General features: G+C 32.8%; 1 long non-coding RNA gene across 1 annotated transcript in view; it reads right to left on the reverse strand.

Moving 5' to 3' along the window:
• The window catches only part of LOC127729567 (uncharacterized), a 65,230-nt gene extending 43,727 nt beyond the window's left edge, over positions 1-21,503 (reverse strand). Inside the window, exon 1 of the long non-coding RNA XR_007994711.1 lies at positions 21,487-21,503. This is a non-coding gene — a long non-coding RNA (uncharacterized LOC127729567). The remainder of the gene's footprint in view (positions 1-21,486) is intronic.
• Positions 21,504-24,626: the final 3,123 nt, after the last annotated feature.

Raw genomic sequence — 24,626 nt, forward strand, 5'->3', positions numbered from 1 at the left:
TGAGTAAAGAATACCTGTATTTGTATAGGTCTTAATAGAGATTTCCATTAAAATGACATACGTACCTAACTCGACGTACGCACGTAAGGGGACCGGTTATTAATAACCTATTAATTTTATTAAATGCATCACTCAAGTTTTAACTAAGTATTCCTTAACTATTAAACCTATTCAGGATAAATTTTATCAATATCAAGTATTTCTAAGATGATGAAAAACGAAAGAAACCATGATTTTGATATATCGCGTGATTATTGAGATTCCCGCCTAAACTTCACTGTCATAAGACCACGTATAGATACGTATCGTTACCTATCATACGATTGATTTGAGTTGACTTTCATGGTTTTGACCATGACTTTGTTTTTCGATATACTTTGCAAATGAACCTTTTATTATTTAATATTTTACATGCTTTTATTTGTCGTTATCAGATTGGTGTTCCTTCTTCCTTTCGTTTTTTAATGTTTTATGATATTTAATTTCCGTGGGTGGTTATCATTAGACAGAGATTTTTCTAGCAATTTCAGAAATATTGAATTCAAAGTGTTAGTCAGAATTTGTCTCTGTTAAAGTTGATAACTGGGATTGCATCATACTTTTTTAAGCATCATTTCAAACATTCTCTTCTTCTGCAGTTAATCTTGTTTTTTAACAATTTCCGATTTTTTTTCCTCGGGAAAACGGACATATTTTAAAAAAAAAAATAACACAGGTCTTGTACTTGACATACATTTTTCTTTCAAATGACAGTCAACTAACATTAAAATAAAAAGAATTTTGTAATCAATTATAATATATGTAAATAAATGTGTACACCAATTCGTTATATAGATTGTAATTTGGAAGGTGTACTTGATTAGCAATTGATGACTAATAATCTGCATATAAACATTGACCGCTGTGGATAGTAAACTATCAATTCATAGTACATAGTAATTGGCTAAAACAAGTCCTGTCTAAAGTATCTCTGATTAAAAGTGGATTAGAATGCCAATTTACATACTTTTTACCTTTTTAAGACATCTATAATGTCACTTCAGTCTTTACAGGAATTTTCGTTTTTAAAATGAACTTTTAATGAGAAAGGCGTGATATTGTCATAGTTGTTTTTGGATTAAGAAAACTTAGAAGTGGATTCTAAAACTATCACATATTGATTGAGTAAGCGAAAATTTTGAGTTTCAATTTTTCTCTCGCTTTGGAGGTATATATATATATATATATATATATATATATATATATATATATATATATATAAACAAGTCTAAATTGAAAACAACGTTCAAACCTATGATTGCGTTGGATAAAAACCGCAATTTTTATACGTGTGCATGCAAAGCAAATTTCTAGGTAGAGGGTATATATATATATATATATAAGTACGTCTGAACCAGTGACAACTCTACAACAGATTTATCCATCGATTCACCAGCAGTGATGGTAATACATGGTTGTGTTCATTCTGTATGTACAACTCGTCTAAACATCAGCCCAACAATATTAGATCTGTAAATTTGCTTTCGCAATTTTTTTGTTCTTCCCTCGCCGGGTTTCTAACTCATGCTACTGAGAAGATCAAAAAATTTGCGAAAGCAAATTTACAGATCTAACATTGTTGGGCTGATGTTTAGACGAGTTGTATATACAGAATGTACACAGCCATGTATCACCATCACTGCTGGTGATCCGATGGATAAATCTGTTGTAGAGTTGTCACTGGCTCAGATGTACTTATAAATATAATTATTTCTGTGACTGTATCTTGCATTAATTTGTAGGATCCTTTACAATAGATATTTCAGCTGATCTGTAACAATTCCATCTTCATTCCTTATATATCATGTACTGTATTACGATGCTAGATTAAAACTGTCCCAGGCATAGGGGGAGGGAGCACTCACAAACATGTTTCACCCGGACACATTCTTTATGTGGCTGTCCCATGTCAGGAGCCTGTGGTTCACTTGTTGTCGTTGGTTCATATCTGTTATATTTGTTTTTCGTAAATTGTTTTGTTTTAAATCAGGCCGGTAGTTTTCTCAATTGAATTGTTTCATGTTGGCCCCTTTTATAGTCGACTATACGGTATGGATTTTTCTCACTTATGAAGGCGTACGGCTGACTATCATTGCTTTCATCGACTTCATTTCTCATTGGCAATCATACCACATCTCCTTATTTTTTTATTTTCTTTTTAACTAAATACGCTTAATATTCTCAGGTATTTTAACATGTAAGAATCAGCTTTCAGTACCTGGGGGTACTTTAAGATCGGTATTCGCTGTCTTTCATCATTCAAATTTGATTAGTCGAGTTATTTCCAACTGAATTTTACAGTTTTTTTTTCTTATATTGTGCTGTTACACCAGAGTGTTGAGCACTGATAAATGTGTTTAATCAAGCCGAATTCTATATTGGCTTTCCCAAGTCAGGAGCTTTCAATTCAGTGGTTGTCGTTGGTTACTTTCTGTCATATTTGGGTTATTTAAACTTATTTTTACTCTTGTAAAAAATTTGTTTTTCGTTTGAACTGTTTACATTTTTCCAAGTCAAATGAATGCCTTATATACTAGTATCTGATAATACGGTATGAGTATTTGTTTATTGCTGACGACAGTACGAGCCAATGTAGTCGTTATTCACGCCAGTTGGACTCTGTTTGACAGTTTGACGCTCCACATCACCTTATTTGATATAATTAACTATAGTTGATGAATTCAATCTCTATATCAGAAATTATACATGATAGTGAATAATTATGCAAGTTATATTTCAAACAGATCAATATATATTTCTTACAAAAAGAAGATAATACAAATTCCGAAGATTTTTTATTCATCTATCTGTATTTAAAATATCTGTTCGTCTTTTGGAAAGACCGGCGCACAGTTCTACCTAACATGACATGTGCCATCGGGAATGACGATAAATTGATTAACGATCTTATTGCCCGAAATGTTTGTATCTCTTTTATAACATGTTCGATGTATACACGTCTCTTCCTATGTAGTGCATTCAACTTACGTCGCCGACGTCTCTCTGGTCTTTGTTGATTTCTGATATCAGTAGATTTGTACGGAGTTATCAATGGATAATTGTTTGGATATATGCTATCCGCTAATATATAACAATTTAATGGGAAGTTTAACGGCAGATTTGGTCCAATCGGCCTTATTTGATGGTACGAGTTCGCATCGTTGTCATGCCCAAGAAAACCTGAATGTACAAAGCAAATATTCTTGTCGTTGTCAGCAATAACCTACAATCAAATAAGCAATAGTATAGAATCTTTGTATTTTACAAATACAAGTGTGGATACAGATCAGTGTGGATAGTATTTTTGGAAGTCTGTACAAATACAATAACAAATTAAATAAATAAGAAAAATGTTACACTGTAACAAATGTAACAGCATGCGAGACAATCAGTTGATAATTTAAGGATTGGATAACTTTGTATTAGATTTGCCTATATTTAATAATGGTGTCTATGCGCTGAGAGTCTAAACATATAGCTAGGTTATATTCTTTGTGATACATAAATGACATCGCTACACTCATGTATTTATTATAAACGGCTATTTATCTTAATCTTAGAAACAATGCCTTGTTTCAAAGCAGGCGAATTCATCAGTGTTTGGACACATGAATTTTGGTGAAGGTTGGACATATTAATCAAAACATAACATTAGGGAACAAGATTTTAACCACTATCAGTCCATCAATGGCTGCTGTAACCCTGAACTAGTGACCTCAAAATCAATAGAGATCTTGTCTATTTTATGGGGCTCAATCAAATCAAGTAAGTTAAATTGGTTATGAGTTTCAAAAGATAACATCTGTTAACCCAAATTTACCAAAGTTTTGCACTTGATACTTGCTGCTGTTACCTTGATATTTGACCATATAATCAATAAGAATGTTATCATTCCAGATGTCACAATCGAAAACGACATATCGTGAAAGTTTGAAGTTACATCTATAAACCTTATTTTTTTGTAAATGTGGCCATGATCCGTCTAGTAAATAACCAAACTTCAGTTCATTACATCCAAGTAAGATATGCTGGATGTCACTGTGACTCCGAGATGAAAAACAGCAATAAAAGCGTTGTTCCTTTGTTTTTGTGGTTTCGCTTTGCTTTTACTGACAAGGTTTTATGGATGGATACCCCATATCCTTTTTTTTTCTATTGTTACATACTAACTATTTAATGATCAATAATTGCCTGAGTATGTATATGATATTTACGATGACCGCTGTAAAAGTCTTGTTGGGGTTCATTCATTGGAACTTATATTTCATGCGACGTCCCATCTATCATTCCAACGACATTAGGCATTTCATGCCATTTTCCCCTTTTGTCGAGACACTCTTCCGGCGTCGGCCATACTACTATAGAAGAAAAAACCTCCCACAATTTTATCCATGTATGCCTTATGATGTGACTGATGGTTGATACGCTAAGTCCGAAATTTAGCGAAAGTATTGCATAGATAGGATATTGACGAAGCCAAATTAATGTCATTAAGATTCTATTGTTAACTGACAGGATCTTGTTACCATGCCCTGTCATGTTGCCTGCTACTAATCCAACTAAATTATGGAATGAGTTTGGATTTTCTCCGGTCAGCATCCAGAAATCATATGGTCTTCTGATAATCAATGAATAAACATCATTTATAACATAGTTTTCGTGTTCCCAATTTTCTATAATTTTGTTTCGAATAGTCATGTTGTAAAATGGTAGCGGTCTTTTTCTTTGTTTTGAATATTGGTAAAATAAATTAAGTAAAATAACAAATCCAAAATCATCAGTATCACGAAAAAAGCAAGGTGGTGGTGGTTTAAGCAGCATCTTATATCTCACAAACATCATAAGAATAATAGCAAACATTTTTTTTCTTCTTTCATTCATGATGTGACGTCGAATTTTAATCTTCAGGCGTCTGATAATCAACTTATTGTTAAGCGGTCAATTCGATTTGTATACATTAGGCTAACTCTATTATTTTTTGTGCGAGGTCGGTTTGGTTTTTCAGGTCAACTCGGTCAACAAAAAGCTTCTAACAAACTGACCGAATAGAAAAAAATGGCAACCGAAAAAACGCACGTAGAGGTAACACCAACAGAGGTTGATTTAATTTTGGATAGCTATTCCAAAAATAGCAGCAATTGGGTGGCTATTCAGGCCGACGTTAGACATCAAGTACATCTTCTTCCACCATCTGCCAGGAATCTATAGGAGAACGGGAAATTTGACAAGGTGAAAAGACGCATGTCCGACCAGATCAAAAAGGCCATGAAGGAAGGTTTTGTCAGCTCTAGTGAAGATATGAAAAAAATAGTGGAGGACATTAAAGCAAAAAACAAAAGATACCAAACAAAGGAGCACCCTAGGGGGAAATCTAAGAAACAAAAGAGGTATTTGAAAATATTGGCACATCTTTATAATTTTACTAAAATCCCTTTCGAAAAAAAAACAAATAGGTTGCCTAATTTTGGTACATTTATATCAATATATTTTTCTTATCTATAGCTAATCTTTTAATGTTTATCTTTAGGAAATGACAAATATGGTCAGATTTGAACCACACATTTTACTCTGAGTACACACAAACCTGTGCAAATTCAAGAGTGTTAAGGCAAGGCTGGACCTAAACTAATACAATTAAAATGGTTTTTGTTTTTGTTTTGTTTTTTTTTTGGGAAGGGGAGGGGGCGCTCAGTGACCCAGTGGTCTAAGTAGTTGAACTACAGTATCAATACCTTGTCAAACTAAGATTAAGATTATGAGTTCAAATCCTACACGAGACAGGTGCGCTGGACTCAAATCTTCATTTACTAGAATTGTCAGTTTTCCTACCGAAGGTCGGTAGCTCTCCCCGTGCACTATGGCTTCCTCCGCCAATAAAAAACTGAACGCTACGAAACAGAGCAATAGTGCTGAAAGTGGTGTTAAACACCAGTCAATCAATCAATCAATTAATCAATCAATCTTTTTTTTTATAATTATCATTGTTTTATCATGATTTATTATACTATTTGAATGTGTTGATTATTTTATGAGCCCTTTGTTAATCCTTCTTATCCACCTATGGTATTTACCCCACGAAATAAATTAAGTGCTTTTTCTTCGGGATAAAATATGATAAATAAAACGTAATTCTTGTACTCTTTGTAGGTTGCACCACAAAAGCAAGAAACCGACATTCGTCAGGCTGTCATCAATCCGGACGCCGATGTGGATGTGCCAGATTTGGAAGATGAGGTGGTTGAGGAGGATAAGGAGGATGCAGAGAAAGAGGATTCGAGCGATGAAGAAGTTGTGAGACCCAAAGAACCTGACAATCAGGAAAATGCAAAAAATAAAGAAAAGAAAAGAAAATCAACAACGGAAATGGCAAGGGAAGCCTATGAACGCTACCTTGATGATTCGGATCGTGGACGGCCATTAGAGGCAAAGATGATGAGGTGCATGGACAAATTTTTAGACATGTGATCTGCAGTAACTTGTTTGTTTTAATTCCATATTGCTAAGTAAATCTGTTTGGTTGGAATAAAATAATTTAATTTATAAGTTATGCACAAAATATTTTTTTTTTTTATTTAATTCAGATGAAGCTTCAAAATATGACAGTAGGCAGCCTATGAATAAAATACATTGGTTTATAACATTTACGTGTTATTTTGTATATGGTTGTGGCTACTTCTCTCCAAATTCTAGTCGACCCTTGCAAGAAATATATCTCATTTTGTTGAGAGTTTTATTTAACTTTAGAGAATTCGTTCAGACAGTAATTTCAAGGAGTATAAAGGAATGAAAATACATTAAAAAAAAACAGAAACGAGAAACACCTTTGAACCACACCTACAAACGACAACCACTGAACAACAGGCTTAGGACAGTTGCTTGTTTAGCGACAGTCTTACCAAAAAAATAAGGTAGGGTGTTTCATTCGTTTGTGGGTCAGGATATAAGTTTACTCTATATTTAGATCCATGTTGGAGTGTAAGGAATAAATCGAAAAAAGAATGCATGATAGCATACTAAAGCTTTGAAGAGAAAATTGAAAATATGTGTTGGACAGACTGGCGGACGGATGCGGGTACAATATTATGTCAGTGTATGTATCTTAGATGCTAGTGGTAAGGAAGTCTAGATCAAAAATGGGGTAATCTTTACTTGTTAAAATATTTTATACTATTTAAAATAATAATTGCATGCCTAATTAATATTAATAATAGCAAGTCACAAGGAGAATGGAAGCTATGAAGCACCATTTTACAATAAAAACTGAGTTTTTTTATACAAAGAAACAAGCAGAAAAATCAAATAAATTATGCAACAAAAAGTGTTATCAAAACAAAACAAGTGTTGCTAGAATAATAATATATGCACATAAAGCATAACATATAGAAACAGGTTTTTATTAAATATGGAATTGACTGGTAGCAGGCTAGCCTCGATTACGGGTTCAACTATTTTGTTGGACCCCCTGATCGAATGACTGGAAGACTGGATTTTTCGGCTTCTCCACCAAGCATGATGCATTCACGAGTAAGAACAGGTATTGGTTTACTCGAAGAAAGACAAGTGTGTCTTTGTAGCGGAAACGCTATCTTGTTACCTAGCATATAAAAATGCTACTGTAAGTGTTGGTCATGTACAAAAAGGTATATTCATTTATCATTATCATTTCATCATCCTTAATATATATGTAATATTTGTCGCTGGATATAAGACATACATCATCATCATCATCATCATCATCATCATCATCATCATCATCATCATCATCATCATCATCATCATCATCATCATCATCATCATCATCATCATCATCATCATCATAAGTATTATAGCTTGAGGCTTCTTCGTCGTAAGTATTATAGTTTGAGGCTAAATTCTTATCTGATATTTAAGCTAATTTATTTCGAGAACTTATTTAAAGTACGCATCACTATGCTATGCTACATATTTTTTATAAATGTCCAAGTTAAAGCCAATAGAGATCATAGAAGTATGTTTATCAAATGATCATGTCTACTCACAATTAAAACAGTAAGAAAAGGATTGACTCGTCCGACTGAAACGAAGCACAATAACAGCAATTACTAGTATTTCCAAATAAACTCCATGTACCGATCTAAGAGTATTCACAGCTACTGAACACTATCTTAAAAGACAACTACAACTAAAAAATAAAGAATAATTATCAAGTCTAGAATATTAATCAATGATGTTATACTGTTACACCACTGTCCCAGGTAAGGAGGCCCGCGAACATGATTAACCCCGCCACATTATGTATGGATGTGCCTGTCCACAGTCGGGAGCCTGTAATTCAGTGGTTATCGTTTGTTGCTGTGTTTTCGTTAATTTTTTTGTACATTAATTAGGCCGTTAGTTTTCTCGTTTGAATTGTTTTACATTTGTCATTTTGTTGTGGCCTCTTATAGCTGACTATGCGGAATGGACTTTGCTCATTGTTGAAGGCCGTACGGTGGCCTATAGTAGTTAGTCTCTGTGTCATTTGGTCGCTTGTGAAGAGTTGTCTCATTAACAATCATACTACATCTTCTTTTTTGTACATATCACAAATTAAGTATAAAAAATTCATAAACAGTATAGAAAAGCAATTAGACCTTTTGTCATGTCAATAGCACAGAGTGTCTGTAGGACTATTAGTGTTCATAACTGTATAGCAGATTATATGAAGTTTCTATAAAATGTAATGATAATTTATCGGCAAAAGATACATGATGAATTGTTAGTGGAATTATATATAACTATATAAAGAAATAAATAATATAAGTGTCTATAAATAGCAACACATGACATACAAATCTATGGGAGTGTGGATTAATAAGTACAGAGATTAATACAATTACACAAATAAAATTATAGATTGCCTAACAATGTAATTTACACACTATTTAGTATGTAAATATTAGAATGTTTAAAATATTAAAATTAAATAAATAATATATATATATATCTATATTAAAAGAAACATCAGAAACAAGAATATGTGTCCATTAGATTACACGTCAGTATCACATTTCCGTGTTAATAGAGCTACTAAATTCAGGGAAAAATCCAATTCAGTATGTAGTCTTAAACTTTTAAATCTCATGCGAGATGTCCAATGTTCAAATATTGTTGTTTTTAAAACATATTTATCAAAGTCAAACGACAATCATTTATTTGTTTTGTGCAATACAATTTGTGATTATGGCCTTATCCAAGATATTTGAAAGAGGTCGTAGTTCCCGATAATTGAATTTATACTGCCGAGCAGGGCGATGCGAAAAAAATTGGACGATTGGATACTAAAAATTTGTATATATAACGTAGAAAACATGAGATTTTCAAAATTATTTGGCGATCGAAAGGGGGAAAGGAGTAAGCCCTCTACCCCTGTATCCGCGAATGCACGTTTAGGTATACATGGACAAAAACCTCGTCCCATGCATTATTATAGTTAAAGACGAAATGTACTATTTGATAAATGTACCAATGATATTAATTTCTGCCCACGTCAAATTATTCTGAATTAAATTATAAAAAAAATAATTTAAAAAAAAAGTTAGTCGCGTACACCTTTTACATTCGGGTTGGAATCTATTTCTTAAACGTTAAAACTTTGAAAAACAAAAAAAAAGATAACCTTCTCGCTTCGGATTTCATTATTTTTATATTTTCATGCTAAATTTTGACTTGGTAGTTTTAAAAATTCATATTTTGAAAAGAACTGAAATATGGGTCAAGTGAAATGACAAGAAATGATGGGTGTATTTGATTACAAGTTACTAGTTTACTTATTCCGTTAAAATATTTTTGTCAATGAATTATTCAAAATTTAATAACAAAATATTTAAAGATTAAAAAAAGCAGTTGGATTGATTTTTACTTTAAGTCTATTCCAGCAAAAAATACGTGTTCAAAGAGCAAAAAATGCATGCAGTGTATACTCCCCTCCGTCATGCTTCAATGCAATAGGACGAAATACGTTGAGTTAGGTCGGTTATGTCGAGTAAAGTCATTTTATTGGAAATCTCTATTGTAACGTTGGGTAACATTTTTTTCAGGTTACTAGGACTCGCTCAGCGTGAAATGACAACGTCAAAACTGCGGTATTAATAATTGAATAAAAATATATATGATATAACACTCTGCTTGATCTGACATTCAATATAATTAACATCATTGGACGAAACGATTCAAAAAGATATTTCCCTGCCTTGTTGTATTTGCACTTGAATTTAAAAAAAAAACAACTCCGAAGCCACCAAATAAATAATTAATTATGAAAATAATTAAAATCACATGAAACGAGTTTCTTGTAATTATAATGTTATCGAAATTATTGAACCAATGCACGCATATATACTAAGTAGCCTATTAGGGTGCCCAGTCAATGGATTTGAATGATTTGGGTTATTGGAGTAACACACGGCTGTACGTTATATCATTAGAAAGAGGATAACAAGCCTCATCGAACTATTGATGTCGTCGTTGTCTACAGTGGTCACGATTGTCTTAACTGTGTGTCAATGGTCAAAGCTAAAATTTCAGAGAAAACGCAGAGCCACCTTTAAACAGCGTGCCGACCCTACATATATCCGTTTAGAGCGAAATAAATTTGAATAATTTAAAACGATTATTACTTTAGTTTCTATATTTATGATTGATTTGATAGTTATGTTGATATAGCATCGATGTATTCTACTAACACCATTTTGTAACACATATAAACAAAATAGAAATATTGTCAAAGCAAGTAGTAGCTTTTACGTTTCATTGTCTACTGTTAGTTTGAAAGTCTAGGTCTAAGTCAGAGAGCTTATTTCCGTTGTTCTTATTTTTAACTCGTATTCGACGCAAGAATGCGAGGCATATATAATACAATCTGATGGTGGAGGCGGCGGCAACTGCGTAAACTATTTGTATAGTTTTATGTTTCAGAATGTCTCACTTATCATGAGTTTTGGGATAACTATATCTGGTTACCAGTATATTGTATCCATGCAAAATCTACATGTCTATCAGACATGGTTCACCTGACCTGGATCTCAGTTCATTGATAAGTGAACAAGGTTATGTTTCCATGGTATAGTCCATATCTCAGATACTATAAGTTGTGGGTCAAATATACTTGTATGGAATGATAGCAATGTATACATGTCTTTGTGGAAGAGTTCAACTGACATTACCTCATTTACGCATAGATCATTGATAATGTTTATTTTATGTAATACTTGTTCTCTAAAACTTTCGACATAGTTCAGGTATGTTTAATCAAGCATGCTGTACTTTATTCCTTATCTTATAGAAAAACCTGATATAACATCCTAGTTTTTACGGTAATGAGAGATGGGATTCGAATTAATTTCCAACAGATCCAATTAAGATTCGTCACCAGGGAACCATCAGCTACAATGCAAGACTAATATTAAAATAGTTAAAATTTTAGCAATTAGACAGGATAAGACATTACAAAAATTCAACCAGTTGAACAAGATTTTTTTTTAAAGAAATCAAATCAAGGAAGTACTATATATATACAAAGAACGCAAATTACTTGAGGAGCAATAAATGGGCAACACAAATCCTTTAAAACTTTGAGGTTAGGTCTGATTTGTAATAATATAACATTTTACCATGATTTATTTATTAAAATGGTTACTGAATAATAATCGATTAATCCTGCGTCATATGCTGTTAAGGTAACAAAGGTGTGTGGTTGTTTCAAAAGTCGAAGCAACAAAGACAGCTTTTTTTGTTTATTTCGAAATCTGTATTTTTACTAACCCAGACCCTAACCATAACCTAACTAACAGGCTTGCTATTTTCCCCAAACGAAAACATACGTCCATCTTTAACACAATTATAGTAATAATATAACTCATATTTCAATCAATATCTTTTTCACAGTTATTGTTAAATTGCGTTTTGTTCTAGAGATTGAGCATCGTTTGTGTCATTTTAAAAAATGGCAGTAACGTTTTCGACAAGTTATAACGAGTACATCAAACAAACAAACAAGTCATAATATATAATGTTGTTAAAAACAAATATTCATTTTTATTGTATGAAGGATTCCAGCATGACAGCAAAAGGGGGACTTGTAAAGATAATGTGAGAAGCGCACGAAATATGTGTACCTTACTCCAAATCTGTATGGTCATTTGTTCAATTATTATAATTGGTTAGAACTGATGCTGATTCTGATTATACTATATCCCAGGTTGAAGTAAGCTACGTTTGCAACGTCCATTGGTCAATATTACAGAGATATATTAAGGATAATGCCACATAATAAACTTTTTATTTTCTGTACATTGTTTCGTCTTTTTAATTTAGACCATCAGGCTCTAAAGTATGAAGCTGGTGGATTCAAAAGTTTTTTTTCCTCTCCTTTTAGCCGTTGTGTCCCATTCAATATAAATAAGAAGATGTGGTATGAGTGCCAATTTTTACATTTATAATTTGAAAAGTAACATTAGCAAAAAGGAAGTTTCTTTCAGCGAAGATATATTGTGAAGTGCCAGTTTTTGTTGATATTGCATCATGATCGATAGATTTTTAGCCGAATGTTAAAGTTGTCCATTGTTTCTTCCACGTATTGAATCCACAAGTTAGTACATCAATTGAGTTCTTTGTTTTACAGTTTATATTTACGTAGATGGTATGACTTTGTTTTATAAAGGATCTGATAAAAGAACTGCAAGTATTGGCAGCTTTCCAACAAAAACAATTCCTTTTGCCACATTGTATGTAGCTTCCATGAGTTGGAGTAGATTGCTTTGTTTATACAACTGTTACTAATGTGTCACGAATAATCTAAAGTGGCGTATCTTGACCCTTATTTCTAATTAGGCATTTGAGGTTTTAGTTAAGACTTCACCGAGGCCGTGATGCAGATTTCGAGGGATTGGGTGGTTCAATGGCGAAACCGACGTCGCAAAAGAGTTTTCAGCAGTTTTGCTCAACCCCTATTGACAAATATTTTATGCGTTCTTTTAGACTAGACAACGTTTATATCAATTCAATTGGATGAGTCGATTAAGATGAGAGCACAAAACTCGACTAAATGCATGCAAGACATGAACAGAAAATTTACCCTGCAACAGGTCCCTTACGGACTAGGCATCGGATTTAACGAGCCGATTCAGACCTGATGTGGCTGTGAAGTTTTACATTCCACACTGCCAAATAGATAGCAATCTTAAGCATTGAATTCACTGCTGAATGTGAGAAATCCAAACATGACCATATTTCTATACCCCAGTAAACCTTTGTGGTTTATTCAGAACGATAACTAATCAAGAAATCCACTAAGTTTTGCAAAAGAGGTCGATCGGAATATTTGGACTACCATTTTGAAAAGAGGGAATATTAGGATAGGGTATGGGTATAGAATACGTACATCCCGCACAGCCAAACAAACTTGTAATGTTACTATGCTGGTTAAAATTTTGATAAGCGATATTCAAATTTAGATAGGGTCTAACCTTATCAAAAATAGCTGTCATCGTCATCACTAAAAATATTAACTATGTTTTATAACTTTAGACGTTTAGGGATTTTGTCAAGGTGCATGGATGTATTATAACTGAATGAATTATGAAGTCTGTCTCGTATTATTGAAGGAAAATGGCGATGGGAAGAGGAGCACAGTTGGTTTCTATAGTTAATCGGAATCTCTGTTTAAAAACACGAACTTAACGTATAAAAATGTTAGAAATAAAAATTTCATGTCAGTTTCAAAGTTCTCTCCTCATGTTTGAATCCGTTTTCTTTTTTTCAAAGTATATTTTTTCCGTTCCTACAACAAGGCATTTGTATAAACATTGGTCATTTTTATGAAATAAAGTAGATCAGCTCGCAAACAAGTTTAACCCAGCCACATTATGTATGTGTCTATCACAAGCCGAGAGCCTGTAAATCAGCTGCTGTGGTCTTGCATGCCCAGTTAGTTTTTCTTGTTTTAATTTGTTTTACATTTTGTCAAGTTGTGTCCTTTTATAGCTTACTATGCGGTATGGGTTTTGCTCATTGTTGAAGGTCGTACGGTGACCGACAGTTTCTAACATCAACATCAATTACTCTCTGGTGGATAGTTGTCGCATTGGCAATCCTACCAAATCTTCTCAATTTTAGACTGGACTAAATGTTTAAAGTCAATAATGAGGAATGCGCGTGGAAGCCAAATGTTTGAGCAATCGTTATTCTATGCTTAGGAAAGCATTTTATCTGGCTTCTTAGTGGGATTTTTTCATCGTTAAAATTTTGTGGGGCAATTGCTTCAATGCCTGAATGAAAGATTTTGATTACAGAAGATCAGGGGCAATTAACATAATGGCATTTTGTAAATTGACCCGAGATGGTAAATTATTCTTTAAAGGTACAATTTAATCATTTAGCTTCGGAAGTACAAATAATAAGACATCCTTGGCTTTTATTTTAGGTTTGTTTAACGAATTCAGCCAGAATTTTTTTTTACATGCACCATATATATTTTAATAATATAGAGCAAATTGAAATAGAGAATAGAAACGGGGAATGTGTCAAAGAGACAACAACCCGACCAAGGAGTAGAAAACAGCACAAGGCATATAATGGGTATTTAACGCATTGAGAACATCACGTACCCGGAGACCGGCTTCAGCTGGCCCCTAAATAATAATGTATACTAGTTCAGCGAAATGAACTCCACACTTAACTCTGAAACATACTATTTTACCAAATTAATAAAGAACTGCGCCATGAGCGCATAATACGTCCGTTGACCTTTAAACTCGTCTTGTGCTTTAAATGAATTCATATGATCAACTAGAAATACTGTGATCACTGCTCAAATAGACTCCCCACTCCAAAAAAAAAAGAAAAAAAAAAACTAAACAAAACAAAACAAAACAAAAGCACATGCACACGCAGTGGTACCCATTGACACAAAACATGAAAGATTTTGGCACTATTTTTGAACGAATAAAATTCTATAACTATCCAAATGGTGAAAAATGAAGAGTTGTCAACGATTTTTCATCGAATAAAGTTTCATTACTCCGCAATGTCATAACAGAAATTAAAAAAAAAAAAATATGGGAGCTCATTTCAATAGATATAAACAAGTCACCAAAGTTTTATGAACACTGCTCAAAGCAATTTTGAGTTATTGTCCGAAAATTTGAAAAGCCCCCCTTTTTAATTAATAAAGTCCGAATACTACCAGACATAAAATCAAAATATTTTAGAAATTCGAAAGGGAGCTTACGTTTATATATATAAACAACTTACCAAAGTTTCAGAAAAAATGATGAAAGCGGTTTTAAGTTATTGTCCGACGTGTTGACGACGGACGGAAGGACGGACCGACAACGGTTTACCACATAACGTTCCGTCTTAGGATGGTTGTATAAAAACTGTATTGAAAATCCAAAACATGCGGTGGTTTTCAATGCAATGACATGAATTTCCCCCAGCGTTACAACAACTATCGACAACTACGAAACTGTCGTCCATTGTCGAAGTCACGTTATATTTCTGATTTGCATCAACATACTGCGGTACAAGATGAGTCACTATCTTCAAGAAAGAATAATAGGAATGAATAAGTTTCTAACAGACACAGTGTAAAAAGGGAAAAATAAAAACTATGTTCCCAAATGTTTAACTTAAATTGTCTAACGAAAACAAAATAATATCACAAATTCCTTGAAAGACGATCATTTGAAAAAAGTTTGAAAAGATACAAATTCAGTTAATGATCTGGATTTATAGAAAGAGGTATATTTCATTAATTTTATCAATTTAATTTTTCAGTTTATTTCAGTGCTAAACGTGGATGTTCTGCCACTGGACTGTTCTGAACAAAATATTAAATCGTTACGGAATACTAGCAAACTATGTTTGTCTTGCCTGCGATTGCTGCTGTCAGTGTAAAAGTGTAATGTTGACTACCAAAATACTAGGACCATTTATCGGTAAAATAAAAAAAAAAATAAGAATAAACTGCTTTCTTCATATGTTATTTCAGGGCCTGTTAGAAGTTTCTATCTAAATTTTATAAAGTTCCATAAAGGATAAACAAAGTTATTTATATCTTTAGAAAAATAATCCTAGTTTACGTAAATGTTAACTCTAAAAATACTTAAAGCATCTATCAGTAAAATATAGGAAATAGTTCATAGACTAGATTAGCCGGGTTACGCAGATTGTGTCTTAATCAATGGAGAATGCTCTATACTAAACAATCAAATATTTGAACAATGACTAAGTTCCCAAGACTGAAAAAAACGAGAAATAAAAATCCTCAGACAATTCCATAAAGAAAGCTGCGCAACTTCAACATATGTGAAATCTTCCTGTAAAGTTTCAGGGATCCTAGAGGAAAACTGTAGGAGTTGATTACACAAAAGAGTGGCAAAAGATACCAAAGGAACATTTAAACTCATAAGACGAAACTAAACTGACAACGCCATAGCTAAAAAAAAAGGAAAAAGACAAACAGACAAACAATAGTACACAAAACACAACATAGAAAACTGGGGTCGATCTCAGGTGCTTCGGAGTGGTAAGAAGATTTTACTCAACATGTGGCCACCTCTTTCTTAAATTTTGCTGAAAAATGACTAAGTTCCCAAATAACGAAAAATGAGAATAATTCATCAAACAATTCAAAAATAACAGGTGCAAAACTTCAACATATGTTCAATCGTCCAGTGAAGTTTCAGGGATCTGGGTTGAAAACTGTAGTTCTATGTGGAGTTGATTACACAAACTAAGTACTACACAATTTCCCGCGCCTGCCCACCCGCTTGACATTGATATACTATTAGACGATTTGGGACTACGTCAAACCCGGAAAAAAACCTTAATTGCTCAACAAAAAAGGTAGCCACGTTTGAAAACAGTTGGGATCTCAACTTGAATACTTAAAAGATGATGTATTTAATTGTAAAATACTAAATATTTAAGCACAAATGAGTTCTCTTCCATTTTTGCTCAGATTTGTATAATGTTTTGTGGATAATGGTTAATTTTGTCTCTTTTCTAAAGGTGTTTTAAAGCTATTCAGTTGTCTGTCCTTTTTGTACTTTATATTTTTGTATGTTCCTACTATTTTCGATGTAACCTTTTAATATTAAATCTTCGGAGGCAGTTAGTACTTCAAACAATCTTTGACATAAACTTTATTCGACTCAAATGAGAATTGAATGTGCTGATATGCTAACATGTTAGTTTTTCATTTTAGATTGTACTAATTGCTAAAAGTATTCAAATCATGCTGACTTTCCAGCTCATCTAAGATATTGCATAAATCCAGAACAGGTGTTACAGCATTTAAGCTGTTGATTTTCAACTATATTAATTACATTTCAGAGGGGTATAACTTCAAAAAAATATTGGATCTGCACTTTTTTGCTGTTGTTAACCTTTGACACAACCCCTTACGTTAGGGGTTTAGTATCATACCGTCATAAAATATACGAGAATAACATAGCCCGTATCATGCCAGCAACTGGCTTTAAAATAAATGTGTTTATATCTGATGCAAAGACCCTATGAGCGAATCAATATTAATTTGAAATAATGCCATCTTCAATGACCTGACAACAGTATCGTAACTATAACCCATCTGAATAAGTCTGTTTAAAGATTTGATTAGCTTTTGAGGTGAATGACGACATTTTTATGCTTTGTATAGAATATAACCATAAAAGATTGGATCTGAAATGTCTGAACGTATACGATGTCTGCATGTTGATTTATATTTACGAAACACGTCCTTGTACCGATGATAACATTTATAAATGTTTTAACAGGTTTGTGATAGTGAAAACCCTGGTGTAATAATTTTTCAATTATACAGAGATTTCGTTCGTTAAAACCAAATACGTTGGTACATGCATCTATAATTAGAAACAGCTACTTTTGTATACACTACTCAATGTATAAACTACGTATACAAAAACAAATTATTTCATAATAAAGGGTAATTTATTGAATACTATTGATGCAACAGATGTCCAAACAAACAAGTGGTTGTCGTTTGATGGTTTGGTTCATACGTGTTTCTCGTTTCTCGTTTTATATATATATATATTAGACCGTTGGTTTTCCTAGTTGAATTGTTTTACACTGGTAATTTTTTAGCCTTTTATAGCTTGTTGCTCGGTGTGAGCCAAGGCTCCGTGTTGAAGGCCGTACTTTGACCTATAATTGTTAACTTTTTATACATTGTGACTTGGATGGAGAGTGGTCTCATTGACACTCATACCGCATCTTCTTATTTATAAACACATCATAAAAAAAAGAATGTGAATACATCTAATCGTGTTATACGGATTAAAGCAAAGGAAATGCTTGATAGTAAATATATCAATTTTATCTATCAGCGCTTATCCAACAATATGTGATTGTATAGAAACAAATTATCGATAGTGTCTCCAATACCCGAACTTTCAGACCGTTCGATTGTAAAATACTCTCCCCTTCCTGAATTGGTCCCAATTTTATAAGTCTTTCTAGCCAATAGCAATAAAATCCCAGAATATGAAGTTTCCATTTCAGCTCACAGTCAGCTTTTATTTACGGACGTTGTTTTAGAGAAGAAAAAAAGAAACTGGCTCTAGTAGGCTAGATGCTTCCACTTTTCTCTAAAACAAACTACATTGATGCGTTGATATGTCTATAGAAAACCTTATGCTTTGACGTTGCTGCAATCATTACATTCACATGTAATCTTAAGCATCTTATAAAGAAATGTTAACCCATGTAAATTAATAAGTACTTATATGGATTATATGATTTTGATATGAACATTCTCAAAGTTAATTGCTCGTATTTCAAAGAACATATTAACTAAAATAACACTCAACATATATATTAATGCAACAGGTTTTAATAAGATTGATTATTTCTTAATTCAAGCTAAATAATGGAATGTGTTTGGTGTCCAACCGAGTGCACAAGGAAGTAAATATTTTACGTGGTTTCACGTGATGTGTAATAAACAAATACAAAAAAAGTTTAGAAATAACAAAAACCAAAACAATAGTATACAATTGTGGAAATAAAAAAATTCTTTAAAATACAATTCGAAAATCAAAACAATGAAGTGTCAACTGAGCAACAACATTTCATTACATGACCGACTTGTGACCGGATTTTTCCTAGGCATGCGCAACACAACTTATGTGTTATCATAACCACCTTAGTATCTTCCCTTTCTTTTCAAACATTTCCAGTACCGCAGTTTTTAATATTCATTGGCAAAGTTTGATTTGCCTTTCAATGTTGTTTACATTATGGAATCCAAGAATATCACCAAGTAATTCATTATTGATCCAAATATGTGTCGGCTAAAGTGCTGTTGCAATAAAAGACTCGCATATATTCATTAGGATAAATCATTGCAAAACGCTAATAAACATTGCACCTTTTATTTTTCCCATTGCACATCAAATGATTTCATGAAAAAAGTAAAATAATGATCTATTTGAAACAATGCGCAGTAAACTATATATGATAAGAATGATCAAATTTATTTATTGCTATCGATGTCCTTTGATTTTTAATGGATAGTTGTCTGATTGACAATTATACCACAATTTCTATTTTTTATTACATGCGTTAGTGAATGAATTTTAAACTTAACGGGTCATTTTGATCTTACCGTGATCTGAAACATCATAACAATAAATTATTCAGTCATGTTCAATCATTCAGTTAAATTACAGACTTCTCCATTGCAGTCAATTCAGTACTGTTCAGACAATTCCCTAGGAGTCAATTCATTACTGTTCAGTAGCTGTTTTGACAATTTAGTATGATTTTGATATTAACAGGTAAATAAATGTAATCTATATTTTTTATTTTTAGAAAGTTAAGTACATATTACACTACCGTACGATAGTGGTCGTTCAGGCCGAGATTCCGTCTCCTTCGTTAACCTGTAACTTCCGTTAACAGTTGAAAGACCCACGCATTACAAAATATTTAACCGTGTATTGAGCGTCAGATGAGTTAGATTTAATTATAAGGTTACCACAAATAATTCCGTATATAGCAAAGGTCTCTCAATTCTAATCAAATCAGTTCAGAAAACTAAAACGTATCTGTGTCACAATCTCGTCCTCTTTTCTTTGATCATGACATAAGGTGTCACATGTGGAACAGTATCCTGCTAACCATTCTGGAGCACATAAGATCGTGTTGTTCAATCTTTAGTTTTTTATGAAGTGCTTTGGAGACTGTCGTTTGTTGATTGTTTGTTTTTCCTTTTTTCGCAAGTTTTTGTTAGTTTTTCTGTGATTTATGGAGTTTGATTGTTCCTTTGGATACCGTACTCTTGTTAAACTGTCGTGAAGCGTGTGAAATTGATTTCCTACTTTACATCTGTAAGGTTAAGTATTCACTTATTTGAAGCTGTGCATGATTAAAACTATCGCATTGATCTGAGTCTGATTCTATTACACCCTGACTAGTGCATGTAGTGATAGCTCATATATAAACTACGCTGGCTGTGGCTATTGTTTTAAGTCCCTATGTTTAACATAGCTCAACAAGTATGTATACATAATTGACTTTGTCAGTTCGAATCTGGCCGTTTTGGATGAAGGTGATATCAATTGGAAGCATTTGTACAGTATCATTTTTAATTTAACATATATACAACGAAAAAATCAAGACGATTGCGATGTTTGTTTATTTATAGAAAATAGACTTGTGGTAAAAGCTATGTAGATGAATCATGTACAGAGCTCACTATTTAAATAACTTATACAAATAAGAAGATGTAGTATGAGTGCCAATGATACATCTATTTATCCAAGTCACAATGTGTAAAAAGTAAACAGTTAAAGGTCAAAATACGGTCTTCAACACGGAGCCTTGGCTCACACCGAAAAGCAAGCTATAAAAGGCTCCAAAAAGACTAGTGTAAAACAATTCAAACAGGAAAACCAACTGTCTAATCTATATAAAAAACGAGAAATGAGAAACACTTATGAACCACACCAGCAAACGACAACCACTGAACAACAGGCTCCTGACTTAGGATGCATGTCTTCGTTCAAAATGATTTGATGGGACTTGATTCATCATGTATTTTCTAACTATTCTTTAAATCATATAACTGAATAGGAAAACTATGTATCTTACCATTCATACAAATGTTCAGCATGGTAGTTCATTGAGTCATCTGAAAATATTTAATGAAATCATTCGCAAACATACCCCACAAACATGAAGTTGTATGTTTGATTGTTGTAAAACTTCAAAAAAAAAAAAAAGAAAGCAATCCAGCGTTTAGGGTATACGCTTACATACTAGTAAATAGTTATGAAGAAAACATTTGAGTATCACCCTGAAAAATGACAAGATAAAAATAGACGAAATACCGTGATTGCATTTTTTTTTTTGGATACGGAATCGAACACTTTACAATTTCGAAAGCCCCTCTTTACTCACATTGAACCGATGTAAATATAACTTCATGTACTATTTTGTACGATATTGGTTTTTCTTCAACGATATGTTAAAATCGGTGAATTCATTTGGAATTTTATTATTCGGTTACGAAACATCCTGTATTGGAATCAAAGATTGTTTATTAATGAAGCAAAATAACGTGGACATTTACATACATTTATCTGGCAATTATTTTCGATTGTACATATGTCTTTACGGTGCATTTACTGGAATTGATAAACGCTGTGTAAGGGTTTTTTAAATCATCCGTTTCCTTACATGTCTAGACATAAGATAGATTTAACATGTAATAGGTAATGTATGTACTTAAAAATTCAAAATCGAAAAAAATATAATATTGTTTATATTAAATAAGAATTGCCAATAAGAAAGACAAGGCCGTAAATAACTACAGGTTGCCATACGGTATTCAACAACAAATAAAACCCATATCGAAAGTCTGAACAAATAACAAGAAAATATAGGCAATAGTAGTATACCGCTGTTCAATAATCATAAATCGACTTAACTGAAACAAATCCGGGTCACAAACCAATACTGAGGGAAACATATCAAGAGATATAAGGGGAAACAAAACGGAACAACAGAAACACTGAACTGCTACAAAAACAAACGCAAACATACGTAGAAACGGACTATGTGATAACAACTGCCATATTCCTGGCTTGGTAAAGGACATTTTAAGAAAAAATGGTGGGTTGAACCTGGTTTTATGGCTAGCCAATCCTCCCGCTTATATGACAATGTTAAACATACCGCTAAAATGACAACATAACGTGACAGGAATACAGTACAAATAAATGCAAGAACATTCAGGACAGAGAAATACATAATAAAATAATAAAATAACAAAAATACCGAACACCAGGGGAAATTCAAATTGGAAAATCCCTTATCAAATGACAAAATCAAAAGCTCAAACACATCAAACGAATGGAAAACAACTGTCATATTCCTGACGTGGTACAGGCATTCCCTTATGTAGAAAAATGGTGGATTAAACCTGGTTTTATAGTTCAATTCTATGACAGTCGCATAAAATTCCATTATATTGACAATAATTATTAAGTCATGATTAGTTTTTCAGCCGATTTTCAGATTTATCTGCGGTTAATACAGTACTGTTCAGTAGTTTTTCATATAAATCAGTAACTATATAGTTGATCTTTACAGGTAAGTTATAACAACTGAACATTTTGAACATAGACTGAACTGATCTTATTTGACTTCAATCGAATTGTATTAACAGAGACTGAAAAAAGACTGAAAAACTAAAAATATCTTTTAAAATTTATTGTTCAGTCCTTTATGAGCTGTGCAGGTCAAAATGACCGTTTCAGATTAAAGTCGTTTACAAAACATGAAAACAACACGTCATTAATTTCATGAGTCCAAAGCGCTTGTCTGGATTTACCTTCATCAGGAACGACATCCGAATATTTAAAAGCCAAGCAAGTGGATATTTATACTTTAAATTACCTTGATATTATCAAAGAAAATAATTGACCAATATAATTATGACCTTTATCAGTAAGTTTCTTCAGATAATATGCCATGGTATAGCAACAATTTATAAACTTATCTGCTTGTGAATACTATATCTAGAAGGATGGTTGTGTTGCTCAATTTGTTTTTGTAGTGTAGTGTGTCATGAAATGATCCTTGTATCATTCTTTTACTCTTATGACAATAACGTCGCTTGTTTTTCTCCTACTTGTGCATTTTGGTTAAATGGTTAGTATGTCATCCACTATTAGTTGAAATGGTGTTTGTTGTGTCTTTATGAAGTTAAGAAAGAAAAGAGACGAAAGATAGCACTTCGTGTATATATACATCCGGCCTTTAAAATTTCCAGGTTTAACGTTCCCATTGATGGGAAATCCAGAAAGCGCCAAATTTGCTAATGTTGCTTTTATTAACTTATGTTACTAGCACTTGGTCTGTACAACTACTATTAGTCCCGAGAGTGTTACTAGCCAGATTGTCAGTCATTCCCTACTGATATGATATATGAGGTATATATTAGAAAGTAAGCATAAAATCTACGCCGGCTGTGGCTATTCCTTTTAAGTCCTAATGTTTAATATAGCTCCAAAAGTATGTTAACATAATTGACTTTGAAATTTCGAATCTAGACGTTAAAGGTGATATCAATTAGAAGTACGAAATTTATGAAGTATTATTTTTCATTTGACATAAATACACGAAAGACGGTTGTGATGTTTGTTCATTTATAGAAAACAAGCATTCTGAGAGTATTGCATGGCAATACATAGACTACTACCGGTTAAGAATTCATTGTACTGGAACAAAATGCTAACTTGATCTATAACTTTTCATGATGTAAACTTTATTACAAATATCAAGTCAATATTTTCATGCATGACGAAAAAAAGTGTGGAAAACTGATTATTTGAGTGATTTTTCTATGTCCAAGGACCATAACTCTGTACAAAATCATCAGACCGGAACAAAATTCGAAAGTAATCTGTAACTTGTCATGATAAAACTATATATCAATTATTAAATCAATATCTTTATTCATGACAAAAAAAGTGCGGAAAACTGATTATTTGAATGAATATTCTAAGTCAAAGGACCATAATTCTCCACAAAATCATCAGACCGGAACATAATTTGAACTTGATCTGTAACTTGTCATGATAACTCTATATACCAAATTTCAAATCAATATCTTCAAGCACGAAGTAAAAAGGGTGGAAAACTGATTTGCCGGACTGACGGATGGCAGGCAGACAGACAGACAGACAGGCAGAGAGACAGAAAGACAGACAGAGTGCAAACATAAAGTCCCCTTCGACTTCGTCGGTAGTGGACTAAAAACATACCTGGGGTAAACGACATGCAGACAAATCCTATACAGAGCTCACGAATTTCATAATATATGGGTTTCGTCGTTCAAAAGGATTTGATAGGACTTAATTCATGAACTTTATGTTCTGTCATAAGGCGGTGTTTTCGGAACAAATACTTAAAGGATATAGTTGAATAGGAAAAACTAAGTAACTATGTACTTTACAATTTCTACACATGTTCATCATGGTAGTTCAATGAGTCATCTGCAAATATGTAACAAAATCTTTCTCTAGCCGACCACA

This window comes from Mytilus californianus, unplaced genomic scaffold, assembly GCF_021869535.1.
Source record: "Mytilus californianus isolate M0D057914Y unplaced genomic scaffold, xbMytCali1.0.p SCAF_2, whole genome shotgun sequence".
Classification (NCBI taxonomy): domain Eukaryota; kingdom Metazoa; phylum Mollusca; class Bivalvia; order Mytilida; family Mytilidae; genus Mytilus; species Mytilus californianus.